The sequence below is a fragment of the Solanum tuberosum genome, unplaced genomic scaffold (genome assembly GCF_000226075.1).
Source record: "Solanum tuberosum cultivar DM 1-3 516 R44 unplaced genomic scaffold, SolTub_3.0 scf00064, whole genome shotgun sequence".
NCBI lineage: Eukaryota > Viridiplantae > Streptophyta > Magnoliopsida > Solanales > Solanaceae > Solanum > Solanum tuberosum.
In genome coordinates, this window is record NW_006238990.1 from 963317 (window position 1) to 979954 (window position 16638).

Sequence of the window (16638 nt, forward strand, 5' to 3'; positions counted from 1 at the left end):
GGATCACCCCCGACGAATTCCACTCCTAACGCTTGACGTTCTTGGCGAAATCTTGGCTTTTCTCCTTTTCGTTCTTCCTTTTTCTTTTCTCCAAGCCCTAAGCGTGAATTAACATTTCTAATCTGACCAAAATAAGTTTTTACCCCAATAAATCCCTAAAATTGAATTAGGAATTAAATTATAGAAAAGTCTACTTTGCCCTTCCCTAAATCCGGATTGGGACTTTCCTCAATCCAACAGCCCAACTTCCGAAAGGCATATCTCACTGAGATGGACGTCAGGACAAGACCCCACAACATCCTAATAAACAAGCTAAAATGTAAACTCAATGTGAAACCCTTTGGAAAGCAAGGAAGCTCACAAAATCTAGTTGGAACACGACTGGATCAACGGAGCGTTGATTGCTGATCCTAAATACTTGTATTTGCATCATGAAACGATGCAGGACAAATGACATCAGTACATTGAATGTACGAGAATATAGGGGAACACTGAACATAACCTGCAAGCTTGAACTGATAAAAAGGAAACCATACTCACCTAAACTCAGCTAGACTCAAGGATACTCAAGAACTCAGAAATACTGAACTCAGTTCAGTGCAAAAGCAATAATAAGATGCATTATAAAGAAAGCTGCTAAACCAATAATTTGTAACTTAATGTACTCAAAATTATAACAAAACTCTGTTACTCTTATTTGTATGTAAGAAATAAAATAATTGTAATACCTCCAACCTAACAGACCTGAACAATAGAAATTTTGGTGAACCATGGAAGGGTTCACGGACCGTGAAAGGAACCATGTTCTGTCGCCATGCTCGTGGTTCACACCCGCCTAGAAGTGGTGGACCACAGATCCCTTCACAGGCCGTAGACCAACACATGAGCTGTGGGAAGGCTCGTGGAAGCAAAGCAGAACCATCATATCTTAGGCATCAAACCACGAAGCCCACCACAGTATGTGGTCTTGATGACACGCCGTGGTGAGGCTCGTCAACTTGAACCAATACACCCCTATCCCCAAGTGAAGAACCACTATGGCCTTGACGGTCCATCGTCCTTCACATGATCCATGAAGTAGATCGTATAGTGGAGTGTCAAGGAGCAGTAGACACTAGCCATGAACCACAACCCAGTTGATGGGGCTTGGTCCCTTTTACGGTCCATTAGTGGCTCTATGGTCGACCCTCGTCAGCTTTTAAGTCAGGGTCATTTTGGTCTTTCCCCTATGCATAAGGAATTTAAACTATGTCGTTTAATACCTAAACTACATCGTTTTGCTCAGTTTAAGCCTAATAACCTAGTCAGAACCTACCTGAAACCTTTATTCTTCAAAATCACCAAAATATTAGAGAGAATTGGTGAGAAAAGTCTACCAGCCCCTCAAGAATAAGAAGAAGGTTTTATTCAAGTTCTAGCCTTAAAATCAAAGGATTTCTCTGTAGATTTCGTCACCAGGTATGTGGTATTTCACTAGTGGATTCCTTTCCTCCAATAGGTCCCTAGAATTTAATCATATTCTTGATTCTCTGTATCTTATTTAGAGCTAGGATTTCTAAAACCTTAGGAATTATTGTGATTTTTCTTAGTTCTTTGCATTAAACTTAGAACCCTGTTGTATAAATTCTTTAAGTTCATGAATTATACTGCTAGGTCTGTTAAATACACAACCATGCTCCAGTTTTTGAATGTTACATTGTAAGTGCTTAATTGTTGTATTCTCAGATTTGCATGTTAGAACATTGAGTTATCTAGTATTTTAGTTATGTTGTATCATATACATTTTCAGTTGGGAGTAAACTTAGAACCGAGTTGGACTACGGTTCAGCGTACCCTCATAGTCCTAGAACTACGTGGCCCCTTAGGAGTATAAGTCCCCTCACTAGGCATCATATTTAGTGATCACGCAACCCATGCCTTTATAGGCCTGGCAAGGTATATTTGGTCCTCTCGATAGGGCGTATACATCGGACTCTGCGTTTAGCTCACGTGGATTTAGGTCGGTTTATAGTAGCTCTCACAGTCAGACTCTAGTGCATTAGATCGGGTTTTCAGTTTATACTTCAGTATTCAGTCCCAACATGTTATGTTCATAATTAGTACTTGGTCGTTGCATTCAGTTCAGTTCTTTTCAGTTATATTTCATCATTTATATTCTTTTCATATTATATCATTGCTTAGTTATGCATTGTTCAACTTATTTATTTTCTCAAACATTATCTATATCTTGCATGCTCCGTACATTCCAAGTATTGACGCATACTTTGCACTACACCCTTTCATAATGAAAGTTCAGGTACTCAACATCCAGATAACGCATAGACTGATTCTCGATCCTTATTCAGGAGCTTCAGTGGTGAGTTCTCACACTTCGAGGAAAATAGACATGCATTACATTTCAGTAGTTTTCAGTACTGTTAGAGTTAACTGGGGGCATGTCCCAACAACTCTAATCAGTTAGAGGTGTTTCAGACATAGTAATAGAATCAACTTAGCTTGTTCAGTTTATCTTTTAGTATTGTTAAAGTCTTAGTATGTTTTATTCATTAAGACAAGTTGGGTATTTCCCCCTTTCAGTTACCAATTGATTTAGCGTCCACATTAGTTCATGTTTTCTTAGATGTTTTAATTGTGCTTATCATATGCCAGCTTCAGGGTTAGGTTGGGGTCACTTGTAATTCTAGGTCTCGTGTTACGGTAAGGGGTAGCCTAGGGGCGTGAAAATCTTTGTATTAGAGAATTAGTTTTAAGAGTCCTAGGATGTCTGAAAGCCACACTATGTAGAGTTTTTCATGTATGTGAAGTGCACCACATCTATGAGAGGGATGCTAAAAAGTGTTTTAAGGAAAACTTCACTGTCTTTGCTATTCATATCGGGTATGATCCAACTTATCCGTTCTAATCCACCGTTATGTGTTTCAGATCATGCCTCCTGGTAGAGCTTACACACGAAGTGCTAATGCACGCAATGCTAATACAGTTCCTCCAGACCCAAACCACGAGGTTTGGAATGTGATCGAGCTCTTGGCTCAAAGTGTAGCCAATCAGAGCAATAAGCAAACCCTAATTCCTACAAATACTAATGGTCGATCTGTGGAAGCTAAGGTTTGAGATTTTGTTCAGTTGAATCTGCCTGAGGTCCTAAGGTCATAAATTGGTGAGGACCCACATAACTTCATTGATGAGGTTAAGAAAATTTTTGGAGTGATGGAAGTGACTTGTAATGATAGAGTGGAGTTGGCATCCTACCATCGTAAGAATGTAGCTCACATTTTGTTCACCTAGTGGAGCTGTGACTTGGGAGTGTTTTACTGGAGCTTTTCTAGACATGTTCTTCTCAAGGGAGTTGAGAGAAGCCAAGGAACAATAGTTTATGAATTTTAAGTAGGGTACAATGTAAGTCCATGAATACGGACTTAAGCTCACCCAGCTCTGCAGGTATGCTCTACACATGGTTGTTGATCCAAGGGCCCAAATGAGTAAGTTTCTTTTTAGGGTATCCAACTTGGTAAAGACTATGTGCAGGTATACTATGTTGTTAGAGGGTATGAATATCTCTAGGCTTATGACTCATGCTCAGGAGGTTGAGGATATAAGCTTAGGAAAATGTCTAAGGACAACAAGAAGGTTAGAACAAGGAATTATGAATATCTCAGCAGAAATGGAGTGGTGGAAATCACTGATAGTTTCAGCAGAGGTCTACAGCCATTACACCTTCATAATCTAGAGCTCAATCCCCAAGGTTTTGACATGATCATAAAAGTAGGGCATCAGGATATAAGTCTCAAAGGAGTACTTCAGGTAACAGGACTTTCCCAACTTGTCCAAAGTGTGGTAAGAACCATACAGGCGAGTGTCTTAAATGAAAGGAAGGATGTTTGGATGTGTTCAGTCTGGCCATTTGTTGAAGGATTGCCCTTATGCCAGGCAGAGGAAATGAGATAACAACAATAGGGCTCAGTCTAAAGCTCCAGCAACACCAGCAGGTCGCCCAACTTAGCAGGGTGTGTCATCTAGTACAGATGGCGGTCAGTGCTAGAACAGGTTGTATGCTCTCCAAGCTCGCCAATACCAGGAAGATTGTCATGATGTGGTCAGTGGTATGTTACAAGTCTTTCATCTAGATGCTTATGTATTGTTAGATCCAGGGGCTACCTTGTCTTTTGTAACTCCCTATATAGCAGTAAACTTTGGTGTCAGTCCAAAAACACTTTCAGAACCCTTCCTAGTCACTACTCCAGTTGGTGACCAAGTTATAGCTAGACGGTATACAGAAATTGCCCTGTCATAGTCTTTCAGAAAGTCAGCTCAGTAGATCTTGCATAGTTAGAAATGGTAGATTTCGATATCATTCTAGGCATAGATTGTTTACATTCCTGTTATGCCTGAGTCGATTCTAGAACTAGGATCGTTTGGTTTTAGTTTCCAAATGAGCCAGTCTTAGAATAGAAGGGTAGCAATTTAGTGCCTGTAAGTCAATTTATCTCTTACCTTTAGGCCAGGAATATGATCTCTAATGGGTATATCTATCATCTTGTTCCGGTTAAGGATTCAAACTCCGAAACCGCGGCATATCTTGAGTCAGTCCCAATAGTAAATGAGTTTCCAAAAGTGTTCCCAACAGATCTTCCTAGAGTTCCTCCCGAAAGGGAAATCGACTTCATAATAGATCTCCTTCCAAATACTCAACCGATTTTGATTCCTCCTTACAATATGGTTCCAGCCGAGTTTAACAAATTGAATGAAAAGTTGAAAGACCTTATAGATAAGGGATTCATAAGGTCAGTTTCTATCCATGAGGCGCACAATTATTGTTTTTGAAAGAGAAGGATGGTTCTCTCAGAATGTGCATTTACTATCTGCAGTTTAACAAAGTCACAATCAAGAATAAGTATCCCATCCCCTGAATTGATGAGTTGTTCGACCAACTTCACGGTGCTAGATGCTTTTCGACGATAGACCTCATGTCTGGCTATCATCAACTTAGAGTCAGAGATAGTGACATCCCAAAGATGGCTCAGAACTCGGTATGGTCATTATGAATTAGTGGTTATGTTATTTGGACTAGAAAAGGCTCTTGCTGCTTTCATGTACTTAATGAGCAGGGTGTTCAAATAGTATTTGGACTTGTTCGTGATCATCTTTATTGATGATACCCTCATTTATTCTCGAAGTGAGGAAGAGAACGCAACTCATCTGAGAGTTGTTCATTAAACTATCAAAGATCGCCAATTATTCGCTAAGTTCAACAAATGTGAATTCTTGTTTTAATCAGTCACTTTCCTTGGTTATGTGGTATCCAGTGAAGGGATCTGAGTGAATTCATAGAAAATTGAGACAGTAAAACAATGGCCCGACCCACTTCTCCAGCAGATATCAGGAGTTTCTTGGGTTTGGCTTGCTATTACAGGAGATTTCTTGAAGGACTTTCATCCATAGATTCCCCATTGACCAAGTTGACTAAAAAGAGGCTTAAGTTTCAGTGGTCAGATAAGTGCGAGAAAAGTTTCTCAAAACTGAAGACTGGGTTGACTACAGCTCCAATCTTGACCCTACAAGATGGTTCAGATGGTTATATTATTTATTGTGATGCATCAAGGGTCGTCCTAGGCTGTATGTTGAAGCTGTGAGGTAAGGTCATTACTTATGCTTCTAGATAACTTAAGGTACATAGAAGCTACCTGACTCGTGACCTCGAGCTTGTAGTAGTAGTATTTGCCGTAATGATTTGGAGACATTCCTTATATGATGTTCATGTTGATGTTTTCACCGATCATAAGAGCTTCCAGTATGTCTTCACCCAGAAAAAGTTGAATCTTCATCAAAGGAGATGGCTTCAATTCCTAAAATACTATGACATGAATGTTCTTTACTATCTTGGTAAGGCCAATGTAGTAGCTGATACTCTCAGCAGACTGTCTATGGGTAGCGTAGCACATGTTGAGGAAGACAAGAAAGAATTAGCCAATGATGTTCACCGGCTTGCTCTCTTAGGAGTTTGCCTTACACACATATCACATGATGGTGTGATAGTTCTGAATGGGTCAGATTCCTCACTGGTAGCGGAGGTTAAGGAAAAAGAAGATAGTGATACTATATTACTTCAGTGGTAAGGTGAAGTTCATTAGTAGAAAGTTGAGGTTTTCTCCCAAGGGGGAGATGGTGTGATTCATTACCAGGGTCGCTTATGTGTTCCTAATGTGGGTGAGTTGAGGCAGCATATACTTAAAAAATCCCATAACTCCAAGTATTCTATCAATCTAGGTGCCACTAAGATGTACCATGATCTGCGGGAACTCTTTTGGTTGAATGGCATGAAGAAGGATATAGAAGATTTTGTGGCTAATTGTCCTAACTTTCAACAGGTTAAGGTAGAACATCAGAAACCAGGAGGTATGACTCAAGAGATTAACATTCCTACATTGAAGTGGGAAGTGATAAACTTGGACTTCATTACGTATTTACCTCTACTCACAGATAGCATGACTCCATTTGGGTGATAGTACACAGAGTTACTAAGTCTATTTATGTAACACCCCTAAAATACTAGATCAACTCTTGCATGTCGATGCATCATTTCTTAATTACTACAATATGTTTTACTCTTATTTTGGGAACTTGAAATTTTGTGATATATGCAACCTTGTTTAAAATAGATTGTGCTCGTAATTTAAGGTATTGTATGGGGGTATTTACGTAATTTTTCTAATTAAAATTACATATGAATTGAAAGTGTTGGTAACAATTATATACATATAGGTGTATATGTATACATTTAGGGCAGCACACAATAAAATAGGGCAGCACCCTTTAGTGACAGTTGTATGTGTGACTAAGCTTCACTCATTAGACTATATTATCACACCTCCTCTTGTGATTTTCGTTTGGAACTGAAGTCTAAGAACATAAGAACATTTTCTAACCAGTTTTCATTAAAATCACAAGAGAAAACCTTAGGTCCTTCTAGCTGGAAGTCGAGACATCCTACCTTTTGGTGAGTAATCAAACTTGTTTTTTTGCAGCTCGGTAGTGTTTAGTAATTTTAGAATACCTCGTTCTGTATAACTTCTTTTGAGGTGAATAAATATGTGTTGGAAAGCTGATTACTATACCTACAACTCTTATGTTTATGGTAAACTATAATTTAGCTTTTAAGACGACGAAATAAGGGACGCAACCTATGACATGTTCTGTCCAGATTCTGCAATGCTTTTATTGGGCAGAATTTCTGTTTTGGAAATATAGTCGTATTTGTACAATCTAGGATTACTTGTGATAGTAACCCTGTGTTATGCCATCATTATTGAGCTACTAGAAAGTAAATAAGCGATTGAATTCATTTTTTAAGGTTGTATATCCTCGTGTACGAGTTGAAGACTTTGATACGCTGGTTGGTCTACGATTTGAACTCGTGAAGTTGTGTTGGACTTTTTTGGTGCTAAAGAACTGAGGTTTGTGTATAAACCTATACTTGTATTTTTCTTTACCTGCTGGTTATCTGAAAGTTATCTTGGTACCTTGGTTACATCTTGTCACTTTGCATTGTCGTATTGGTATTCTTTAATACATTAAAGACGCTTGTGTAATTCGCCCACTTGTACGGATTGTCTGATCACTTGGCACTCTTGTTGGGACCTTGTCCTTCTTGTGGCTATGCCTTGATCACTATTGGCATGCTTCTTGATTCGGATCATTTGCCATCTTGACTTTGGATTTTTAGTTCGTCTTAAGAATGGAAGTTGTCCATTTTAAGTACGAACTGGGAAGCCATTTTTAATATGGTTCTTGGTTCTCTTGATTATTGGGTTTTGACCCTTCTTGATGTAGGGCGTTGATCCTTCTTGATACCGTCTCGTGCTTAGTGTGACGACATTATGTATATATTGGGTGAGCCTTGTTGTTGAATCTCTTGGAAAACTGTGCTAGGAGCATTCTTGACACTTAGATCTTTAAATATAAAACTTGATACTCTTTAAATATTGTTTACTTGATTTATTTATTATGTTCAATTATGCTGCCCTTGACTTGAGAATGATAACTTGTCGAATTTGAGGGCTCCAAACCTATAGTTTTTACACCACTAAGCTATATGCTTAGCGATAGTTGTTTCTATCGTAGGGGCTGTTCGCGATGATGTTTGAAGCTGGCCATTGGAGATGCAGATTTTGAAAGCCTTAAGGAAGATCACATTTGCATATAGGCATCTATATTTTTGTATAAACCTTGGGACTTGTACATGATCTTTGCGATGTATATTTACATGAGATTTTGAGGGCTGATTTGGTCATGTCACCATGGGTTGTAATATAAGTATGGTTTTACATTTTTATCTTTTTGGGGTGTGTAACCCAAGTTTTGTAATATAATGATTTTGCTATATGTCTTGAAAGTTGTGTGAAGCATGAGTTGGCTGATTTCGGTACTCGGAAGTGTAATATTCTTGTTATTTCACCCTCGAGTGTGAGGTTAATATATGCATGAAGATTTGGTTGGTTAATTGCCAAAATTGTTGAATCTAATTCCTCTACTAGATTTAAAATATGTATGCCTCATTAATTGGTTTTTGAGTGTCGCGAGTATTTAATTAGATTTCTTGTTTAAGTGGTGGTACCGTTTTGAAAGGGTCGCTACAATTTATTTCTTGGATGTCCAAACTAAACATTCAACGGAGGACTTAGCTAAACTTTACATCCATGAGATAGTCAGGTTACATGGGGTTCCTTATTCTATCATCTCAGATAGTGGTCCTCAGTTTACCTCTCATTTCTGGAAAGCATTCCATAAAGCTCTTGGTAGACATGTAAATCTCAGTAGAACATTCTATTCACAGACATATAGTCAAGCAGAGCGTACCATTCAGAACTTAGGGGTCATGTTGAGAGCTTGCGTGATCGATTTTTGAGGGAAGTTGGGATGATCACCTACCACTCACAAAGTTCATCTATAATAATAACTTCCATTCTAGTATTCAGATGGACCCGTATGAGGTACTATATGGCTGTAAATGTAGATCTCTGATAGGTTGGTTTGAAGTAGGTGAAGCAGACTTGATTCGACAAGATTCGGTTCATGAGGCTATGAAAAAAGTTGATCTCATCAAAGATAGACTAAAGACAACTCAGAGTCCTCAGAAGTCCTATGCAGATGTGAGCAGGAGAGAGTTAGAGTTTGAAATTGATGATTGGATTTTCCTGAAAGTGTCACCTATGAATGGGGTTATGTGATTTGGCAGGAAAGGGAAGATCAATCCAAGATATGTAGGTCCTTACAAAATCCTGAAAAAGTGTTGGTAATGTGGCTTATGAGTTAGAGTTGCCAGCAGAACTAGAAACGGTTCATCCGGTCTTTCACATTTCCTTTTCGAAATAGTGTGTGGGTGATCAGGCATCGATTGTACCATTATATAGTGTGGTTCTTAAGGATAGTCTCACTTATGAAGAGGTGCCGGTTGAGATTCTTGACAATCAGGTTCGTAGGTTTAGAAAAAAAGAAGTCGCTTCAGTGAAGGTTTTGTGGAGGAGTTAGTCCGTAGAGGGAGCTACTTGGGAAGCAGAGGCATCCATGAATGCCAAGTATCCTCATCTCTTTCCTTACGATTCTGTTATAGCTTCTGGTAATAGTTCCTCTCCAGTTTCTCAGTTTACTCTTGCGTAAATTCAGTCTCAGTATCTGGTTCCTTAAGTTGTTCTTGCATTTCAGCATATTTACGTGTTCTTAGAACTTAGTTTAGTTGAATATCCGTTAGTAGTGCTTCATGGTAGGGATTGCAGCTCCTTCCCTCCATACTCAACTAGTTTGGACTTCATTCAAGGACGAATTTTCCAAAGGGGGAGTATTTTAACACCTCATACCTAACGGACCTGAACAAATGATTTTTTTGTGAACCACGAAAGGGTTCACAGACCGTCAAAGGAACTATGGTCGTCGACCTACTCGTTTTTCACACCCGCCCAGAAGTGGTGGACAATGGATCCCTTCACAGGCCATGGACTGATAAACCGTGAGTTTACGGTATTTTTGGTGCATTTCACTTAGAATTTGTGTGTGTCTTGAGCTATTTTTTAATTAGATATAATGTTTATGTAATCTTTTTTAGGAAATTGGTTTGGAAGTGGTGGAGAGAAAACATGACTATAATTGGCAGCAACATTAACCAACGAAGCCAACCACGGACCGTAGGTCCAATAATGTCCCATAGGTGGTGAAACGTAGGTGAAGTTCAAGAAAATCAAACCATGTGTGGAACCACCGAAGCCAATGACGGACCGCAGGATGACTGACGACCCGTCCTGCATATCCATCGATGAGATCAGAGAATGAGGTTCCAGTACTTGAACCACAGAGGCCACCAATGGACCATAGGTTGAACCACGTTCCATAGGTCATACCGTTAGTCGAAACAGCGCCCTAGATCAATTTTTGTTATTTTGTTTCCTAGGTGGTCTAGGATTTAAAACTCTATAAATATGGGTTCTATTTTACGTTTTTCGGGGTTAGATAATATTATATACTTTTGTTTTGGTCTTTTGGCAGTATTTTGCAAACTCTTAGCAATTTTATTTCCAGAAGTTGGTTTATGCAATTTGCACTTTGATTTTCAATTCAATATTTTGGTTTTCATCTATTCTAATTGTAAGTTCATGATTTCTTCTAACCTACTTATGAATTGTGAACTCTCGAGCATAAGTAGCTAAATCCACAACTGGGTTTGTGGGAACCATGAGCAATTCACAATGTATTAATAATAACTACGTAATTTTTGAATTGTGTTTATGCATGTATTGTTAATCTTTTCGTTTAGAAGTTTTTCTACATGTGTACAACATTTGAACTCACCTCGTTCCTACTTGCCTTACCAAGGGATAATGAATGAGAATAAGATTATACAACAATGATTTAGTGAAGGATTTGCTTCTCTCTAATAGTCTGACTTTAATCAATTGAGGAAAGGGTGAATAGCCGAAGTTAATTGACATGATGACTAATTTGGGATGAAGGTAAGGGTTAGTAAAGAACACATTCATATATTTACCAAGTCGCGACTGAAAGTTCCTACTAAGATTACTACTCACGTAGGGATACATAACTTATCGGCCTTGCAAGTCAAACACTAGGATACGATTACTATTATTAGGATTACTACGTTAAAATCTAGTGGGGACACACATGCCCTTGTTTCCATCTTAAATTTATATCTCAAACTGTGAATCTTGATTACTTGTTGCTTATTGATTCAAATCAACAATCTGTTACTTTAGTTACAAAACCCCCTGTTTACTTTTCTCGGAAATAGTTTTACTAAAAAGAGATAATTGTGAGTGAATCTTAAGTCTAAACTATATTCCTCGTGGGATCAACCTCAACCAACAATTTGGGTTCTTTACTTGATAACGATCACTTATGCTTCTTTAAGAGAAATGTAATTTAACCGTATGAAATTTTGGCGCCAGTTTCGGGGAGTACGCCTTTTAAATTAAGTTTAACTACATTTTTGAATGTAAGTCAAGTACTTCCTGATTTTACATTATTGTTTTCTACATGTCTTAGCGATTGTGTATGCCAAGTAGAAGGACTCGAGGCGATCCCTTGACTCCCTATGATCCTGAATTTAGAAGAACTCTGAGGAAAATGAATAATCAATGGGTACACAACAATCCAATCAGATAGGGTCTAGGAGATAGAGTTGAAATGTATTCTGATGGGGTTGTACATATGCCCTCTCAGGTTGATGTTGGTTATCTAATGGAAAATGTAGAAATGGTGTAGCATCTGCTACCACCGAGGTTTCGTGATAACTACAAGTTTGACTATGATGCGGTTGGATAAGATGGACCTATTTTTCTCCCTCCTCTACCTCCAAGACATACATTTGTGGTGACCTGCAGTCTTATGCAAATGGTTACGACAAAAGGGTTTTTTTGCTTGTTTGGCTTCAAAAGATCGATACGCTCACATGGCTAGATTATCAACTGTCTGTAAGAGTTGTTTAGGACGACCAGAGTTGGATATGGATGTCATAGGTTTGAGAGTATTCCCACTGCTGTTGACCGATGATGCTGCTGTGTCATTTTTTGAGCTTCCATATAATTCGATCTGTACATGGGACCAATTGCATAAGGTGTTCGTAGCAACATATTTTCCGGTGTCAAAGAAGGTAAATCACAAGGATAAGCTGAATAATTTCACAACACTACCTTGAGAGTCCGTAAGCAGATCTTGGGATAGGTTCACTGGGTTCATGAGGAGTGTTCCGAACCACCGTATAGATGATGAGTCACTAAAAGAGTACTTCTACAGAGGACAAGATGACAATGGAATGGTTCTTTTGGATACTATTGCTGGAGGATCATATGGTAAGTGCGCTTTTGAGGAGATCGCTAAAAAATTTGAGAGGATATTCCAAAACATTAAGGCATGGAGAACTAGGAAGCCAAATAATTGTAGGAGCACGTTCGTTGTCCAAACTCCACCAAGTCAATCCACTGATGACATTCGGGAGATGATTGAAAAAATGAGGACTTAAATTGGCTTCGTATTAAAACATATGAGTGGAAGTGCAAAAAAAGTAAATGCGGTAAATTACCTAACTAGAACTCTACCACCCCAGTTGAGAAATGTAACTATGAGGAGGATGCAAATTTAGTTAATGATCAGACGAGGGGTTTCAGAAGCAACACCCAAGGTTCCAACACAAATAATTGGCGTCAAGTTCAAGGTAACCAAGGTCGGAATTATGGAAACTACAACCGAGAGGATCGAGATGGTAACTCTAACTATAACAACAACTACATCTTAAACAACTATGACAACATGAATAAGAGAGTTGTGCCTTATGTTCCACCTGGTAATAGAGAATATGGTAATACATTGGGTGGTACTAGTATGACTTGCATTGAAGATATGATGCAGAAGATGATAAAGAGGTTTGATGCAACAGATGAAAATGTGAAGGAGATGCGTAATGATTTATCTGAGATTGGTAAGAAAGTTGATTCCCATGCAGTGTCGATCAAGCAACTTGAGCAGAAGTTTAGTCAATTGTCCACTACTGTGAACCCACGTCAGCCTGGCACACTTCATAGCAACACCATCCAGAATCCAAAAAATGATGGGCAATGTATGGCAGTCACTACTCGCTGAGAAAAACAGACTATTGATCTCCACATGTCGTCTGAGATTGAAAGAGTGGTAGAAAGAGATGCGGATGAGATTGAGGTTTATGGAGATCCGAAAGATGCTACAAAAAAAGAAGCTGGGGTGACCCAAAAAGTTGTTCCCATGCCTAGACCTCCACCTCCCTTTCCACAAAGGTTGGTTAAAAATACTGAAGAAGGAAAATACTACATCTTTATAACAATGTTGAAACAACTTTCCATCAATATTCCTTTGGTAGAAGATTTTGAGCAAATGCATGGGTATGAAAAATTCATGAAGGACTTGGTGACCAACAAGAGGGTTGTCAGTTTTGAGAATGATACGAGGTTACAACATTGTAGTGCTATTTCTACTAGGTCACTTGTGCAAAAGAAAGAGGATCCTAGAGCTTTCACTATTCCTTGTACCATTGGTATATTTCACTTTGCGAAGTCCTTGTGTGATTTGGGTGCAAGCATTAATTTGATGCCATTATCGATTTATAAGAAGTTGGATTTAAGAGCTCCAAAACCGACTGCAATGTGTTTACTCATGGATGATAGAATTGTGAAGAGGCCCTTTGATGTGTTGCAAGATGGCCTTGTGAAAGTAGAGTCGTTCATCTTTTCGGTGAACATTGTGATCATAGATTGTGAGGTTGATGTTGAGGTTCCCATCATCTTATGGAGACCATTTCTTGATAATAGGTGTGCGCTGGTTGATATGGAGAGAGGGCAGATGAAGTTCTGATTAAATAATAAGGAGGTAACTTGTAACATCTGTAGGTCTATGAAGCATGAAAGTGATCTTAAATTGGTATCTGTGGTGAATCACATTTTGGGGCCAGAATCTGAGGTGTCCATTGAGGAAAGGTCTGGTGTTGATGCGCTAGCAGCGGTGATGATAAACTTTGGCAGTGATGGTATTGATGAGTATGATGAACTAGTTGCTGCACTTGATAGGTTCGAGTTACGCTTCAAGCCAAAATGGTTGGAATTGGATATGAAGAATCGTTACACCCTACCTGCAAAACCGTCTGTTGATGAGGCTCCAAAACATGAACATAAGATTCTTCCGTCCCGCTTGCGGTGTATATTTTTTGGACTAAAGAGCACTTTGCGTGTAATCATTGTTGTTGACTTCACTGAAGGGAAAATAGAGGCCTTAGTATCGGTACTGAAGCTGTTTAAGAGGGTTATTGGATGGACTATTGTGGACATTATTGGTATTCCTTTGGGCATTTGTTCTTACAAAATTAAACTCATGCCAGACAGCAAGCCAATATTAAACATCAAAGTAGACTAAATCCCCCTATGCAAGAGATTGTAGAAAAGGAGATTATTAAATGGTTTGAATATGGCCATCATAGTAGGGTTGCCACGTACTCAAAGACAACATGACTCAATTTGGGTTATAGTAGACCGAATGACGAAATCAACTTTCATTCCTTTCAAGGTTTTTTATTCGGCAGAAGATTATGCCAAGTTTTATTTGAGGGAAATGATAAGGTTACATGGAGTGCCGTTGTCCATTGTCTCCGATCGAGCTGCTCGGTTTACCTCTCAGTTTTGAAAATCTTACCAAAAGGGTCTTGGCATGAAAGTTAAGCTTAGATTGACTTTTCATCCATAAACGGATGGGCAAACGGAGCATTCTATCCAAACATTGGAAGATATGTTGAGAGCATGTGTTATCGATTTCAAGGGAAATTGGGATGACCACTTGCCTTTGATTGAGTTTTCTTATAAAAATTGTTATCACTCAAGTATTGGTATGGCTCTATTTAAGGCTCTTTATGGTAAGAGGTGTAGATCTCATATAGGTTAGTTTGAGTTCAGTGAAGTTCCCTTGATAGGACTCGAGTTATTTCATGAGGCTATAGAGAAGGTTTAACTCTTTAGAGAAAGTTGAGAACAACCCAAAGTCGACAAAAGTACCGTGTCGATGTTAGAAGAAGAGATCTTGAATTTAATGTGCATGATTGGGTTTATTTGAAAATTTCACTGATGAAGGGTGTAATGAGGTTGGTAAGACACGGAAGTTTAGTCCCCATTTTGTAGGCCCATATCAAATTTTGAGATGTGTTGGTAAGGTTGCTTATGAGCTTTATTTGCCATATGAGTTGGCATCCGTGCATCCGGTATTCCATGCCTCTATGTTAAAGAAATGTGTTCAGATCTGTGATCCATAGTTCCCTTAGAAGGTTTGGGAGTTGATGAAAATATTTCATATGAGGAAGCTCCGAATGAAATTTTAGACCGGCAGGTTAGGAAATTGAGAAACAAGGAAATAGCTTCAGTGAAAGTGTTATGGAGGAATCATTTGGTTGAGGGTAATACTTGGGAGACCTAGGCCGATATAATTTCCTGATATCCTCATCTCTTTCCTTATCCTCCTACTCTAGCTTGAAGTATCGAGTTCTTTCTGGTTTGCTCTTTGTTTTGGTGTCATGTGTGATTTAGATATTCCCATGATTTCCTTATGTTATGCATGTTCATGAGAAAGTTGTGTTATTGGTTCGGTTATCGGGTTAACAATCGTTAACATTTCGCACAAATTCCATTGAGAATTACTAATGCACTAATCACTAATTGACAATACGCAGTAGCCTATAGTCACTAATGAACTTTTACCTATTAGTCCATTACTACATAAAACATTTAATAAAACTTCATATTAACCTTGAAAGAGATGTCCATATTGCCCAAACTAGCAAACTCAAATGGATTCCTCATAATAACCAAGCAAATTTCGATATGAAATATAAAGAGAAACCATTACAACACTACTAACGAAAATCATTAATGATCATGAGACCATTACTAATAAAAACTTTCGCATTGAGATTGAGTATTGCATTATTGCAGGCACATCTCAGTATCTCACTCACTGTAATGAGGACATAAAAACAAAGACTTAAATTAAGGGAACCAATCATTTGAATCTCAATTTTCACACTTAGAGAATGATATACAATATAACTCACTGGCGTGGGAGCAATGACATTGAATCAATGAGTGATGTCACAACTTTAGAATATTATAGTGACATTTGAGTGTCAACTATAAAGTCACTTTAAAGAGTATGAAGGCTAAACTCTAAAGTAAGCGTTATAAATATAACTAATTAAATTGCTTATCGGGGCAACCGATTAGAACTATGGCAACACATAAACTTGAACTGATAAGCTGATAAGAATTTTATAGTAAATCGAGACCCGAACTATTAAAGCATTAGCCCGAACCATTGACCCAATAACTAAATTATCGGTTTCAGTTCGGTTTTGAACAACCCTACTCTACTTCTTCTTCTAATGGGGAGAGTTTTACATATTCTTAATTTATAAATCCATTTATATAAGTTGATCATTCAACAAAATTTAATGGATTAGATAAGATAATTCATTGTAAATATTGTTAAGTAACTGAAGAAGACTAAAAGTTATTTATTTTGGAGGTGAAATGCCTAAACTGTGAAAAACATTCTTTTGAACTAGAAAAATAA